Source organism: Cyprinus carpio, unplaced genomic scaffold, assembly GCF_018340385.1.
Source record: "Cyprinus carpio isolate SPL01 unplaced genomic scaffold, ASM1834038v1 S000006658, whole genome shotgun sequence".
Taxonomy (NCBI): Eukaryota; Metazoa; Chordata; class Actinopteri; order Cypriniformes; family Cyprinidae; genus Cyprinus; species Cyprinus carpio.
In genome coordinates, this window is record NW_024879282.1 from 1,261,520 (window position 1) to 1,275,614 (window position 14,095).

Genomic DNA, 14,095 nt, shown 5'->3' on the forward strand with positions numbered 1-14,095 from the left:
TACAGGTTTGGAACGCCATGAGGGTGAGGAAATGATTTAGATTTTTGGATAAACTAGTCTTAACTGAAATTAAATTTTTTCATTTGAGTGATTACGTAATTGAGCATTATGTAAGAACCAGGATTATTATAGTAAACAAAATCTGAGACCATAAAAAACTTGAAAATGAAATAGAGCTGAAATAAAAGAATATATAAAAAAACTCATTTTCACTTAGTGTAACTAAGATCAAAGTAAAAATTAACTATCTATCGATCTATCTATCTATCTATCTATCTATCTATCTATCTATCTATCTATCTCTCTCTCTCTCTCTCTCTCTCTCTCTCTCTCTCTCTATATATATATATATATATATATATATATATATATCTCTCTCTCTCTCTCTATATATATATATACATACACACACACATGTTTGTTTTTGTCAATTGTGGGGACATTCCATAGTCATAATGGTTTTTATACTTTACAAACTGTATGTGCTATTGCCCTACACCAACCCTACCCCTTACAGGAAACTTTGTGCATTTTTACTTTCTCAAAAAAAAAAAAAAAAAAAATCCTTCTGTATGGTTTATAAGCGTTTTGAAAAATGGGGACATGGGTTATGTCCTCATGAATCACCCTCTCCTTGTAATACCTGTGTCATACCCATGTCATTATACAAAGCTGTGTCCTGATATGTCACAAACACACACACACACACACACACACATATGGGCAGTATTTCTCATTTTCATGTAGTGTAACTTGAATTTTAAAAGTAAAATTTAAGTAACAATGAATTATATATATACTGTACACATGTTTGTGTACTGTATATATGTGTGTGTGTGTGTATATATATATATATATATATACTCATTTAGAAAAATTATTTAAAAAAAGCACAACATAATATGTAAAAACTAAGACTAATTCAAAATATTATAAAAAAAATATAATAGTATCTCAGTGATACTAAAAAATCACTGAGTAAATTTAGATATGTCCTAAGTGAATGTCAGAGGTAGTGTTTTCTCAGTAAGGTCACAGAATCCCGTTCCTTGCTCAGTCTAACGGCAGGAGACTGCAGTGTTCCAGAGACTACACTGACGCAGAACTTCATGCCAAACCCTGGAGGAGCCTGTGCCAGTTGCCGCCTTCGCCTCTTTTGGCTCAGGCCTTTGTGAGAGGATTGCTAGGCTAGCAAGTGCATAATTACTTGCTCAGTGGTCTATTGGAACAGGTTTCCTCACAGGTTTTCTGAGTACGGTGATAAAGTAAACTCCAGGAGTCATCAGGATGCAATACACTTACGTAACTTCCCATTACATTTTTTTTTCTTGTCAAAGATTCTTAAATACTGCATCTGAAAATGTTCAGTTGTAAATATGGAATATTTAATAATGTAAATATTGAGATTTGATTGCTAAATGGTTGCATGCTCAGTCTCATTATATGATATTCTGGTCCCTAGAAATGGCTTGGATCCCTCCAATGTAAATTTGACTGGGTTGAGTTATATGATGAAATCTGAGTGACCTAATTTTGAGTGATTGTAATAGTGAGGCTTGCCTCATGCACTCGAGGGAACCTTGGTGCTGTTAGCTCTGTGAACATCATTCACTGTCAGAAGAAAGCAGAGTGTGCTCAACAGCCTGGCCAACTGTGAAGTGAGGCTGTCCCTGCCAGTGCTGCGGGCAGTTTATGCCTCTCTTCCACAGACCGCAGTGCTAATTGCAGCGGTTGTGTTGTGCTGGGTGTGAGCCGGGACAGTCCTGCCTCAAGAAAGCAGATGGCAGCAATAGTGTTGGTAAGAACCACAAATCTCTCAAAGCTTTCATAGCAGGCGAGAGTTAGAAGCTATGCTGAAATTAAGAGCTTCATGCATACGCCATCAATATATCAGAAACTTCAGAAGTTTTTCAAAACAGTAGTACAGTGCGTGCATTTCCTGTTTTATTTCTTTATTTAACAGAACATGCCTTGGTTTGTCTATTCATATGATGAAATGCTTGTAACAGTGGTAAAAGTGAAAGAATGATGCAATCATGGAAGTTACATGGCCGATGAATGTCTTCTTACTAACCCCAAAATATTGAACGTTAGTTTATATCCAAAGACATTTTTCTTCGTTGCCCACTATTTGATAAGTGCTTCAATTGGGTGACTTTTTTCAAGGTTATAGATCCTGGTCTTCTTCACAGTAGAGCAGTGTGTCCTTTATGTGAGATTATAAGGCTTTGTGTTAAGAATTAGTGGAGGACTGGTTGTGGGGCGGCCTATGTTCTCCCGGATCTGTCTCCCTCTCGTCAGATTGCTCTGTGTTTGCGTCATATCCAGTGTCACGGTTAAACATTCTTGCACTAGCTCAAGACCCACATATCTTCTACAGCCAATTTCTCCAGTTGTACACAGTGGGCACTCTGTTCTTCAGTCTTGATCTGTACCTGCTCTCCTTTCTTGCTGCCATGTCATATGTTTAGCATGGCAATCACATTCTCAAAATGGACTTGGACATCATGGTGGATTGTAGAATAGATGGTTGCCAGCCAACCTTGATATGTTAGGCTTTGTAGCATCAGTTATTTTCAGTCCCTCACAGTTGCCCCTTCTATCTTTGTATTCGTCAGTGTGTAATCACAGTGTCTAATTAAAGAGTGTGTCGGTAGTTTTTAATACAGTAATTTTTAAATCTTCAGATACACCAGGAGAAATGAGTACATTGAAATAGGAGGAGAATTAATTCTACCCGTGCAGCTCACTACTTTAAGGTTTTGGCCTAATTTTGGCTAATGGATTCTGTATGGCGGCGATCGATGCTCGTGAACTGGCCCTGCTTTTGCATGAATGCATGGGCAAGTATGCGATTAGTTCACTTTTAAGCGTTTCGTTCTTTGAATAATTTGTTCTCTACCACATAAAATACAAATGTTCCCCAAAAAGCATCCCTTCAAACCCCCAACATGAAGAAAAATCAATCAACTGTTTAAGCACCAACCCAGAGATGTTCATCTGTCGCTGGCGTGTGGTTTACTACATTCATTGCGTTATCTGTTGAGTAATTTAGCACTTAAGAACAGCTCGGAGAAATAAAAAAAAAACTCGGTGCAAATCACACTATCCCCCTTTAATTATTGGGCTTGTGGCGTGTTTCATTTCGAGATGAATTAGCTGGCTTCCAAACACAACTGTATGTCTGGATAGTAATTGATTATTTGGAGTGGGTGGGAGTAGAGGAAGGGGGCCCTGTGGAAAAATAATTTGTTGCTAACTGCTTTAGTGCTGCACGGAGTGTAATCTCTGACATTCAGTTAGCATGTCATATATTAGCATACAGCTAAAGCGGTTGTTATTCTCTGGGGGCTGAACATCAGCCTTTCCCTGTTAGCACATCGTGGACTGTACATCTTGGGATAAATATGAGACATCTAAAACATATTGTAATATATATTATGTTTTGCCTTTTGGTGTTTAAAAACTAGATAAAATATGTTTGTCCTAGTATTTGGTTAAAGAAATTTGTTTTCATTAAATATATTTTTTTCTGCATAAAAATGTCAAATATTTCAATTTGTCCATTGTTGTACAAAGTTGCCTTAAGTTAGGGGTGTCAAACTCAATTCCTGGAGGGCCGGAGCCCTAGAGAGTTTTGATCATTTATTTTTTAACATTTAAAAAAAAAAAAAAAAATTCAAGAGAAACTTATGTAATGATTAATGTCTCGGAGCATCTGCTGAACGACGTTCGAACATCAGGCAGGGAATGCATTGGCGCTGTATTGCAGATGAGCAAATGTTCTAAAAATTAAATTTTCTAGATAAAATCGACACATCGGTCAGAGATGTGACCTGGTGTGTAGCGCATCTGGCTCAGATTGTTTCCCGATCCCATCCGCCATATCTGCCATGATTAACTTCAACAGATAAAGTCTGTTCCCACTGTAATAAAACATGAGCGAAGTGTTGAGGAGATTTTGTGAGCTACTGTGCTGGAGGCTGTACCGTGCTCTGTCTGATCTCTTTGTTACAGCTCCTGCATTCTGCTGTTGTTTAAAAATAGTGTTTGACACCACTGTCAGTGTTCAAGGGTCAGAAAGAAACTCTAGTATTATCCTTCGTCTTTTTGTGTTTGTGCAAGTCTGTTTTATCCCATAAGTGTCATGTGTAGGAAGTAAACAAGTCTATTCTTGTTATACTGCATCCTTGTGTGAAGTGTACTGATTATGTACAAAATCTTAGTGTGTGTAGTTATCAGCATTTCACAAAGACTTTATGCTGGGCTGGCTAACGTTGTAAATTTCCACATGCAAAAAACGTGTTTATTGTGCTTATCTTTTAGAAACCATTTGCTTGAAAGCTTAGCTACGTTTTTTGGTTGTTCATTAAACTACCCATGATCTCTCTGGGTTTTAAAGGCAATTATTGATGAGTAAACATCTCGTAATTAATCATCTATTCGCTAAAGGGCTCTGTGAGTGAAGAACCGTGACAGATCAATAGGATTGTCATTCCTGCTGTCCTTCTGTTTGCACTATATGGATTGTTAATAGTTTAATGGAATGATACCACGGAAACACCTGCGAACAAATCCTATCTCAACAGATAGAAACCTAGTTACCATCAGAAGTGTCCAGTGAACATGTGAACTAAAGTTAACTAGCAAGATTCTGCTTCTCCATAACAGTTGTTGTCCTGAAGGAGAAAAAATGACCATAGAAGTTAGTTAAGTGCTAATGCTGACAAACCCTGCGGCACTGAGAATACAACATAATTAATGCATTAGGACACGTCTGAGCACAGTGATGCATGAAATCAAATTTGCATTGCTTGAAGCATTCACATACTTGCATAGAAAACTTCTTTAGGCTAGTATGTAGTGCATAAAAGCAGTAGTGGATCTCACAATGTGATCCTGATGGTTTGAATGAAATTGAAGAATGCTGCTTTACTCGATAATGGTAAAGTCATGTTTAAGGTCCTCACGTGGATATTAGAAATAATCAGGGTGAGTGGCACAGGGAGATTACATGTGCTAAGGTTATCGACGGCCCAATTACAAAAGGTTCTAAAGTGCAAGAGCGTTCCCAATCTGACTGTATTGGATGAAGTGTGAAAATCAATAGTTCTGCCAGCACATTCTTAAGGAAGTTCTGCACCTCACCTTCTCACCGAAATGTAGTTTACAGGCATTTTAGCCTTTGTTTTCCAAATCACCTGCTTGTTTACTTGGAGGTTTGGGATTTGCAGGGCCATGAGCTGGCCAATTTCATGCCTGTTGAACTCCAAGACTGATGCCATTGATTATTGCTGCTTGCTGCAGAGCATGGAACAATCTCTGATTGGTTTGTCCATTCCTTTCCTCTCCAGTGTGTTGTTTGAGAGGTAGAGGGTACGTGAGTGTGTGAGGTCATTATGTTCTTTCTACCCCAGCATTAAATGACCCTTTCAAATCGCAATCATTGTTTGTCAGGCTGAGAGTGCTGCTCTCCACGGACACAACCTCAAAAACTGCTCCTTTAAGAATTCTCTCTGTATTGTTATTATTATTATTTTATTTTTTTGCTTTTCTTCCCACATTCACTGCACTCACAAGACCTTTCCCCAATTGCCTTTTCTGTTCAAATTCATTTATTCTCTAATTGCAATTTTGTGTCGCTGATGCTGTTTTTCCTGTTTATTACTAAAAGGCTGTTTTTAAGATGTCTTATAAAATGCTCTATAAATAAACATGAACTATTGCCATCCATCCGTCCATTCATTTTAGTTCTTGTCTTTGAGTCAATATTGTATTCATCAATTAAGGCAATTTTACTCTGACTTAAATTACATTAAACACCTCAAAACTTACCTTTTTTCCCTTATATTTTGGCAACAATATATTTTATAGAAATTTAGTTTAACCATGATCTCACTGTGATGTTTATTTTTAATTTTCATTGCGGTTGATTGAAAATATATCGTTCGTCAATGAACATTTTCCTCAGTAATTTCATTTGTGACTAACACTGGCTCTGTCTTTCTTTCTCAGCTGGTGGGTGGAGAGTTTGACCTGGAGATGAACTTTATCATCCAGGACGCGGAAAGCATTGCCTGCATGGTGGAGCTGCTGGAGCACTGTGATGTCACCTGCCAGGCGGAGATCTGGAGCATGTTCACAGCTATCCTGCGGAAGAGCGTTCGCAACCTACAGACCAGCACCGAGGTGGGGCTCATCCAGCAGGTGCTGCAAAAGATGAGCTCCGTCGATGACATGATTGCAGGTGAGCTCTAAAGTAAAGCGTAGCGAGGTTTCAAGTGCGGGTTCCCAACATGGTGTGAAAAGTCAAATAAAAATAAATTGTAAATTCAAATAAACTGTAATCTTTGTTGTATATCACATTCCCGTCCATATGTTCCAATCCTCTATGATTTGGCTCCGTTACATTTCGCAAAAATAGGTTTCACTGTCTCACTAAACCCCTCATTGTGCATTCTGTGTCCAATATTTCTGTGTAATTACAATCAGTGGACCATGGCTGTCGTTTATTGCAGGGGTAATGTGTAAAATTGGCTCTGTGAGCACATTTGGGAGAAAGCTTCTCTCTTACCGTTCTTTAGACAGATCCGCATGTTAGGAAATGCCGCTGCTAATCAGACTATTAGTTCTCGTACGCTTCCAGCTTCTGTCCATTTTTGACCAAATTTGTGGCCTTTGAGTGAAAGGCGTATAACGGGGTTATTTGGAAAATCAAATTACAATGATATTATGCCACGGCAAACATCACTGCTGAGGGGTTGTTATTTTTCTCGAAATTAGATTATTTCATGTCTTGCACAGCACTTTAAAGAGCTTCTAAATTCATAACGCAGATGTTTCACAAATTTCACCAGCAGACGGTTTGACACCAAGCCATTACAGCCAATATGTGAATGAATAGACTTGTGTTTCTGATGATTAAAGGAGCCTCAGGAGAACATGCTGTAGATAATGTTCCAGCAGAAAGATAACGATTGGCTTCTTGCCCCAAGTGACATCATCCTCATGAGTCGGCAATTCTGTGCACCGATAATGCTGAGTCATTTTGTTCTCTTCTTTCTGTCTTCCTCAGATCTCTTAGTGGACATGCTGGGGGTTTTGGCCAGCTATAGTATCACAGTCAAGGAACTGAAGTTGTTGTTCAGCATGCTGAGGGGCGACGGAGGCATGTGGGTGAGTTTTCTTGCACCACAGACTCCTGCCCCTTTTCCACTGACTGCATGCTGTTGCCGGGAGGGAAAATTTGGCTTCAAGGAGCTGCTAACGTTAAGAGGATGGGACTACTTTGAATGTTGAATACTTTGAAATATGTTTTTGAAGCTCATATCTGCAGATCTTTATCTAGACCTCCAACAAGCCGAGCCAATGATCTCCTGTCCATCAGCCCTCCCCACAGACACCTCAGTTTGTGGTTTGCCGTGCATCGATTTCAACTGTGCTGCCGTGGTTGAGGCTGATGGACAGGTTATTGATTGGCTCAAGTAGTGGTTGGTTGGTTTGTTAGGTTGTTGATAATGGTTGCTATTAATAATAATTTATTTTTGACATTTTTGACTCATGAAAATATATATCTTTACCTCTGTTCTCAAAGTCTTCTCTCATTATAACCCATTTCCTTTCATCCCCGCTCTCTCACTAATTACAATTTCCTCTCTTAATTGTTTCCTTCCTTCATGTGTCCTGTGCCTATAGCCAAGACACGCCATTAAGCTCCTATCAGTGCTGAATCAGATGCCTCAGCGGCACGGCCCTGACACGTTCTTTAACTTCCCAGGACGCAGTGCGGCGGTGAGAACCTCCCACACTTTTTTACAATAAAGCTTTCATATAATCATTCCAGACTTTATATTGGTGTGAGCATGAGAATAGTGTTCAGAAATATAGAATACCACCAACAACAATAATAATAATCACTTATCATATGCCATTTATATCTTAAAGAGACTATTCTACATTTTTTCTACACTTTGCCAGGTTATTATGAATTTGTTTGTTTGTGAGATTTTTTGCGAGAAGAAATTGTTCTGCAAAGGCCTTTTCTTTTCAGTTGATTTCATTCAAAAGTGACAGTAAAGATGTTTATAATGTTACAAGAGATTTATATTTCAAATAAGTACTGTTCCTTTGAACTTACTATTTACCAAAGAATCCTGGAAAAAAAAAAACTATATTAAACAGCACACCTGATTTCAACATTTATAATGATAATAAATGATTCTTGAGCACCAAATCAGCATATTAGAATGATTTCTGAAGGATCAAGGGACACTGAAGGCTGGTGTAATGATGCTGAAAATTCAGCTTTGCTATCACATGAATAAATCACATTTTTAAAAATATTAAAATAGAAAACAGTTATTTTAAATTGTCATAATATTTCACTGTTTTTCTGTATTTTGATAAAAAAACACGATCTTGATTTTCAAAACATTTAAAGATTTTAGCAGCCTAGTGTATCTAAATTATATATTTATTCATACATTTAAATAGTAACAATTTTTACTGAATAATTCATGTTAAAAATATAAGCTTCACATTTCTGCCCTCTACCCCCATAGCCATCCACTGTAAGGGCATAAATGTTTTTGTACAAGCTAAGAGAGTTATTATCTCAAATTATCTGAACATATTGTCTGTGGTAATCAACGCTATGCTGCAAATGCTGTTAATAGAATGCAAATTGTGGTATAGGGCTTGGGCGCCGCGTTGCATTCTGGGACATGGCGGCCATGTTGATGGCGTCGTGAATGTAAACATACAGCAAGTCGAACGAGATGAAACAGAGTTGGGAGAAAGAAAAAATATGTTAAAATCGCGAAAAGGTTGTGGGATTTACAGGGATACGCTAAGTAGGGATGCCAGGGATCGGTATGTGGACAAAATCGGCACTATTAACGGTTTGGATCAATATGAAAATCCCAACAAAGAGCACCGACGACGAGTTGCTGCCGCACTTTCGCATTACAGATATCTTCGGCTACCTTGTTTGTTTTGTGAGCGCCTACACTTCAGAACATTTCCGAAGCTACAAGTCATTGGAGTCTCATGTGCAGTTCACAAATGGATGGGTTAAGGAGCTGCAGATCATAAAGCCGGCAAACAGTATACAGTAATCCGGACAAAGGTAAACTGCACTCCGCCTAGTTGCAAGTTTAGTAACCGTTAGTGCTAACAACCATTCACATGTACTTTTAACTAACTTATGTGTTTCAAAAGTTTAGTTAGTAGCTGTCAACCCTCCCCGGTTTTTCCGGGGTTCTCATGTATTTGAGCTCTTTTCCCGCTGTCTTCCCGTTGTAGTATTTTCCTGTAAAATATCCCGTTAGCCCTTCCATCGGACCTGTCGTCTCTGTGCTGTTGTCCTGCTACACGTTGCCCTTCCAGCAAAACAGGCATCGTTTTGCTTAAGTTACTTGAAACAACCTTAGCGTGATATTGGCCTTTTTAAGATAACAGCGTGTTGTTGTGAGAGCACGATTTCACACCAATGTAAGCAAAGTCACGTTAGACATAGCTTCACAATCTCGCTTAGTTAATGCAGCAGTTTTTGTAGTACGAATTTTTGCTGTCAGCAGAGGGACAGCAACAGAAAGATGAATGTAGAAATTTTTCCGGTTGTTTGGATGAGTAGCCCCAGGAAATTTCCCTTATTTTCAGTGGTTTACTTAAGCTATATAAATTAATATTCAGATATTATACCTCACTTGGTCTCCGTGGTCGCGCCTCCAAGCAGGAAAGCAGTGGCAAGTTAATCCATTTTTTTTTCAAAGGGCGATTATTTGTTGCGCTATTACACCCAACAATACAGCAACGGTTTACCATGGTTGAAATAGATTTTTAATTAATCAAATTAAGACACACGGCTGAGAGGGAGTATGTCTAAACACTGCGCAGTAGTCCGAGTAGCAGTAAAGGAGGCCATCAGCATGGCGGCCATGCCAAGTAATGACGTCACGACGCCCAAGCCCTATTAACCACTGCACCAAGGTCAGATTTGAACAAAGTGGTTAGTTTATTATATATGAGCTTGTTCTGCAAATGTTGTATTTGTGATTCTGCAAATGTGCAACTGCTAATTTGCTTGTGTTTTGCACCCCCCCACCCCCAGGCCATTGCTTTGCCGCCCATTGCTAAGTGGCCTTACCAGAATGGATTCACTCTCAACACTTGGTTCCGAATGGACCCACTCAATAATATCAATGTAGACAAGGATAAACCATACTTATACTGGTGAGTATAATGTGTGTGACGCATTAAGGAAGTGCAGAGGTAATGCTATGGCTTTTTTTTTTTTTTTTCAAATATAAATGCCAGGACTGATTTCAGAGCAGAAGCTCTGAGCGACCTAGACCAACACCTGTGAGCCTCAAGCTTCTCCGCGTGGTGGAAACATGGGAGATCTGTGCATATGAAATATTATATTACCATTTCTGTTTGAAGTGGTAAGTGTCTCTACAGGGCTGGCCCACAAGAATAGACTGCTAATTTTAGGAGTTATGAGCCCTGCCCTATTTTCCAGTTACCAAGAAAAGCCTGCCGTACCGAGGGCAAACTAGATAAATTCACAAAAATTCCTAAATATCATAAAAGATTTTCTGAAGAACCTCTGTTGTTTTTGAAAATAAACCAGTGTTGTAAATAGGAGATGCCTTGCAGATTAGCCTTGAGGATCCTTGTTAGTTTTGACCGTTAATTTAATGGTCAGTGCTAAACTTTATTGCCATATTCTACACTTCTGTAGCGTTGGTTTTGATGTTAGTCAGGTTTTTTCTTGCACAAAAACACTCGTAATCCCCTTCAAGATACCCTGAAGGACCTTCAGTACTTGTGGAGTGCAGTATCCCTTATGCTCTCTGTCAAGAAAACAGATAGGATGATTGGTTGATTTACTGTGTTGAAGGTTGCAGACAAGTCCAGTAGAATGAGTTATTAGTATACATAGATGTAATTTAATTTAACACGCTCGTTTCCTGTAGCTCAACATGCAGATAACTGTGTCAAGGGTCATGAGTTTGATTCCCAGGAAAGAGCGTACTGTAAATGTATGACTTGAATATATTTGCCTTAAGGACACACTGAATGATTACATGTAATAAGTCATATGCTTATAAAAAAATTAATAACTTGCACGGCTGTAGCAGCAGTTTTTCAAAAGGAATTAATTTGCATATACACACATAATTGTGTATGTACATGTATGTCATTTTTTATTAATGACCATTTTTGTTTTCCATGAATATCACAGGATGGCGGATCTTATAAGACTTAGTGATTTTTGTACTTATTATCATTATTATTATTACATTATCTGAATATAATCAGAAGCAGTGCACCTCAGGTGATAATGTGGATTTTGAATGGTTTTACAACATCACCGTGGCAACGGCGTTATCACCAGGAAGTCTTTATGAATATTTGTTACAGCAAATAATGTATATCCTCCTTGTTTGGTAAGCAGTTTTTCCACAGTAGGGAGGGAGGAGACACTGAAGGTACATATTACCACTTGAGAAGTCTGAGGGCCACTGACCTCGCGTAAATCCGCATGTAATCCTGTTTCCCATTTTTATGTTACCGTGATGAGTTCAGCATAGCATTATGTAGTCGTGTAGGAAACAGAGCGAGAGAAGCAGCACTGCTTTGAGGCCCGACTGATAGCCAGTCACCTTATCGACAGCAGCCAGCGCTCCCAGCAAATCTCTGCTGCCAATGACTCAGTCAGCCATATTCGTTTTCCCGCCAAGAATAAAGCCTGACATTTTTGGAGTTTTCACATCTGACTTATAAGAGTGCTATGAATTTTTATTTTTATTTTTCTCGGAAAATGTTGAAATCAGATTGTTCCGTAGCATGGCCTGAATAACAAAGTGCTTAAATTTGAGGCAGGGGAAATGTTGTAAATAGAATTTGAAAAGTCTGTGAAGTTTATGATAAAAATGTTAAAATATTGTTTCATATTGCCTTTTCTTACAATTTATTGTTTTGTAAAGCCGTTGTTTACATTTACAATACTTTTTTTTTTTTCAATAAAATCAGTGTTTTGTCAAGTAACATTTATTTATATAGTGCTTTATACAATATAGATTGTGTCAAAGCAGCTTTACAGTGTCAAACAGGAAAATAGTTTGTCAATAATGCAAGATTACATTAACAATAGTCAATTTTTTCAGTTAAAGTCAGTTTATTGATGATTCAGTCATGTCCTCATCCAGTTCAGCTCTCTTCCAATAGTGTCTGTGCAATCAAGCTGACAATATTGCCAGAAATTAAGTGTTCCCAACTAAGCAAACCAAAGGTGACGGTGGCAAAGAGCCAAAACTCCATCTGTGACTTTCTCTTTTGCCTGTCCCCTAGTTTTCGAACCAGCAAAGGGATTGGCTACTCAGCGCACTTTGTGGGGAACTGTTTAATTGTGACATCACTGAAGTCGAAGGGGAAAGGCTTTCAACACTGTGTGAAGTATGACTTCCAGCCCAGGAAGGTGAGTTTTGACCTGTCTACACATAAGTAGATGTAGCTAGAGTTTAGTGGAGGGTTCCATAGTGTGAATATATGGTCTTTTCCTTTATTTTTTGAACTAACTTTGATTTTGAACTTCTGATCTAAATTTTGATGAGTATACGTAGGCCAGTAAAACCTAGCAGCCACATAGCTATGCTTGTAAAAAACTTAGACAAAAAGCCTTAAAAACCATAGCAATCTAGAAATTTAGCTATCGTTTCTTGGATAATTTTGGGTATTGTGTAGTAGTTTACCTGTGCATACCCATACATAATATGGAAATCCGCATTATTTAAATGCATGTTATTGATCTTTATTGCTAAACTTTTCATCCTTGCAGAAGTTTAAAAGTTACATTTTTTATTATTTATTTACCTATTTTTATCAAAATGCCATAACTCGTTCTTCAAGTGAAATGACAGACTTCTCTCTGATGATATGGTGTAATATGATAAAATTGGTACTAGGGTGAAAGAAAAGCATGAAATCAAAGTGTAACTACCTCAAATTGGTAGCCTATATATAAGGCATTATAAGGAACAAAAAACAATATAATGGAAAAGGACTTTTTCTCTTAAATTGGTAATTCAATATAAATCTCTGAGAAGCGAATGAACAGGCTATCTGCACAGATAAGTGGATGAGCCATTAGAGGGCAGCAGCTGTGTTAAACCACACCTGTCTTTCTCTTTCAGTCTTTATCTTTGCACAAATTTGATGTATCCACTGAGTCAGCATTACTTGAAGCCCTTCTGACTTGTTAGCTTGTGCACAAAAGAAACCAAGGGAACTCCAGTGGGATTTATTCCCATAACACCTCATTCCTTTTTAGCACTCAGGAGGATCTGTCTATTTAGCACTGTCTCTCTTTCTGTGTTTTTTATATATTTTTTTCTCACTCAGAGTGGGCTGATACAACAACATCTGGTTTTTGATAACTTGGCTCCTTTTATTGTCCCGGTGGGATGGATTCGGCTCAGTCGCACGCGTTGTTAAACAACAAATGAAAATAAATTTGGCAAGGGATGTTTAAATATGATACCTCATCCTGTCTGCTCACAGAGAGAAGGATGACAAGGGAGGGTTGTGTGCCAATTAGAATGCAAGCTACACTCCTTCACCCCAGACACACACACACACACTAGTGTGAGAAAATGTGTACTAGGTCTAACAATGGAACTGCACAAACTCACCTAATTAGTCCCGCACTTTTGCTATTGAAACAGTGTGTGGGGGGCAACAAAGGGCTGGGTTTTAATCAACCACTTTGTTAGTGACTCTTAGATTTATATTAACATCCTAAGATATTAAGAGAGAGAAAGAAAAGAGCCAAAACAGGGGATCAGGGAGGATCGGAGATGTGAACAAAAAGAAATTGAATTGAACTGAACAGAGCTAAAAGATCCATGCAGAACTTAAATGGTGTAATTGTTATTGGTCAATGGGAGACCAATAGCTCAGAAGAAAATTTTGGAAATGGAGGACACTCACTATGGCTGCGTTTCAAATAGTTTTTTTGGGGAATCCAAAGCCCCGTCTAGACGAAGATGACCCATTCTTGCATTTATGTAAAATCTTAACTGGCATTAAA

At 38.3% G+C, this 14,095-nt stretch overlaps 1 pseudogene; it reads left to right on the forward strand.

The window, feature by feature from the left end:
• The window catches only part of LOC109048322, a 106,500-nt pseudogene that overhangs the window by 43,626 nt on the left and 48,779 nt on the right, over positions 1-14,095 (forward strand).